The sequence below is a fragment of the Arachis hypogaea genome, chromosome 9 (assembly GCF_003086295.3).
Source record: "Arachis hypogaea cultivar Tifrunner chromosome 9, arahy.Tifrunner.gnm2.J5K5, whole genome shotgun sequence".
Lineage (NCBI taxonomy): Eukaryota > Viridiplantae > Streptophyta > Magnoliopsida > Fabales > Fabaceae > Arachis > Arachis hypogaea.
The window spans coordinates 25,509,028-25,511,049 of record NC_092044.1 but is presented as its reverse complement, the minus strand read 5'-3'; the positions used below and the strand labels follow the sequence as shown (position 1 = coordinate 25,511,049).

The following is a 2,022-nucleotide window of genomic DNA, read 5'->3' as shown; positions in this document are numbered from 1 at the left end:
ATTTGAAGTTTGTTACTTTCTTTTTAAGAAAGGTTCAATCTTTAAGTTCTAGAATCTTATCTTGTAGTTTCTTGTTAGTTAAGTCAATTTTAAAATTAAATCTTTTATCTTTTATCTTATCTCTTTCAAAAATTTTATCTTTTTTTCCAAAATTTGACTTCAAAATATCTTATCTAACTCCTTATCTTCTTATCTTTTTCAAAATTTGATTTCAAATCTTTTTCAATCAACCAACTAACTTTTTGTTTGTTTCTTATCTTTTTCAAAACCACCTAACTACTTATCCCTCTCTAATTTTCGAAAATTCCCCCTCTCTTTTTCAAAAATTCTTTTTGTTTTAAATTTTAATTTTAATTATATTTTGTCTTTAATTTTCGAAAATCACTAACCTGTTTTCAAAAATTATTTTCGAAAATCCTCTCCCTCTCTTTTCTTCTTCTATTTAATTATTTAATTACTAACACTTCTCTTCACCTCTCTTCATCTACAGATCCATCCTTCTTCTTTCTTATACCCCTATCTTCTTCTACTAACAGAAAGGAATCTCTATATTGTGACATAGAGGATTCCTCTTCCTTTTCTTGTTTTCTTCTCTTTCATATGAGCAGGAACAGGAAAAAAGGCACTCTTGTTGAAGTTGATCCAGAACCTGAAAGGACTCTGAAGAGAAAATTAAGAGAAGCTAAATTACAACAATCCAGAAACAACCTTTCAGAAATTTTCGAACAAGAGAAGGAGATGGCAGCCGAAAATAATAATAATAATGCAAGGAGAATGCTTGGTGACTTCACAAAGCCAACGTCCAAGTTTGATGGAAGAAGCATCTCCATTCCTGCCATTGGAGCCAATAACTTTGAGCTTAAGCCTCAACTAGTTGCTTTAATGCAACAAAACTGCAAGTTTTATGGACTTCCATCTGAAGATCCCTATCAGTTCTTAACTGAGTTCTTGCAGATCTGTGAGACTGTAAAGACGAATGGAGTTGATCCTGGAGTCTACAGACTCGTGCTTTTCCCTTTTGCTGTAAGAGACAGAGCTAGAATATGGTTGGATTCACAACCTAAGGATAGCCTGGACTCCTGGGATAAGCTGGTCACTGCCTTCTTGGATAAATTCTTTCCTCCTCAAAAGCTGAGCAAGCTGAGAGTGGATGTTCAAACCTTCAAACAAAAAGATGGTGAATCCCTCTATGAAGCTTGGGAAAGATATAAGCAGTTGACCAAAAGATGTCCATCTGACATGTTTTCAGAATGGACCATATTAGATATATTCTATTATGGTCTCTCTGAATTTTCGAAAATGTCATTGGACCATTCTGTAGGTGGATCTATTCACCTGAAGAAAACGCCTGAAGAGGCTCAAGAACTCATTGACATGGTTGCAAACAACCAGTTCATGTATACCTCTGAGAGAAATTCCGTGAATAATGGGGTCCCTCAGAAGAAAGAGTTCTTGAAATAGATGCTCTGAATGCCATATTGGCTCAGAACAAAATGTTGACTCAACAGGTCAACATAATCTCTCAAAATCTGAATGGATTGCAACATGCATCCAACAGTACTAGAGAGGCAGCTTCTGAAGAAGCTTATGATCCTGAGAACCCTGCCATGGCAGAGGTTAATTACATGGGTGAACCATATGGAAACACCTATAACCCATCATGGAGAAATCATCCAAATTTCTCCTGGAAGGATCAACAAAAGCCTCAACAAGGCTTTAACAATGGTGGACGCAATAGGCTGAACAATAGTAAGCCATATCCATCATCTTCTCAGCAACAGACAGAGAACTCTGAACAAAACACTTCTAATTTAGCCAATATAGTCTCTGATCTGTCAAAGGTCACTTTCAGTTTCATGAATGAAACCAGATCTTCCATTAGAAATTTGGAAGCACAAGTGGGCCAGCTGAGTAAGAAAGTTATTGAAACTCCTCCCAGTACTCTCCCAAGCAATACAAAAGAAAATCCAAAAGGAGAGTGCAAGGCCATTGATTTACTCAAAATGGCCGAATGCACTAGGG

General features: G+C 36.3%; 1 non-coding gene across 1 annotated transcript; it reads right to left on the bottom strand.

The window, feature by feature from the left end:
* Positions 1-1,137: 1,137 nt before the first annotated feature.
* LOC112713364 (small nucleolar RNA R71) lies at positions 1,138-1,241 on the bottom strand. Its single transcript, XR_003158338.1, has one exon. It is a non-coding gene; the product is annotated as a small nucleolar RNA R71 (small nucleolar RNA).
* Positions 1,242-2,022: the final 781 nt, after the last annotated feature.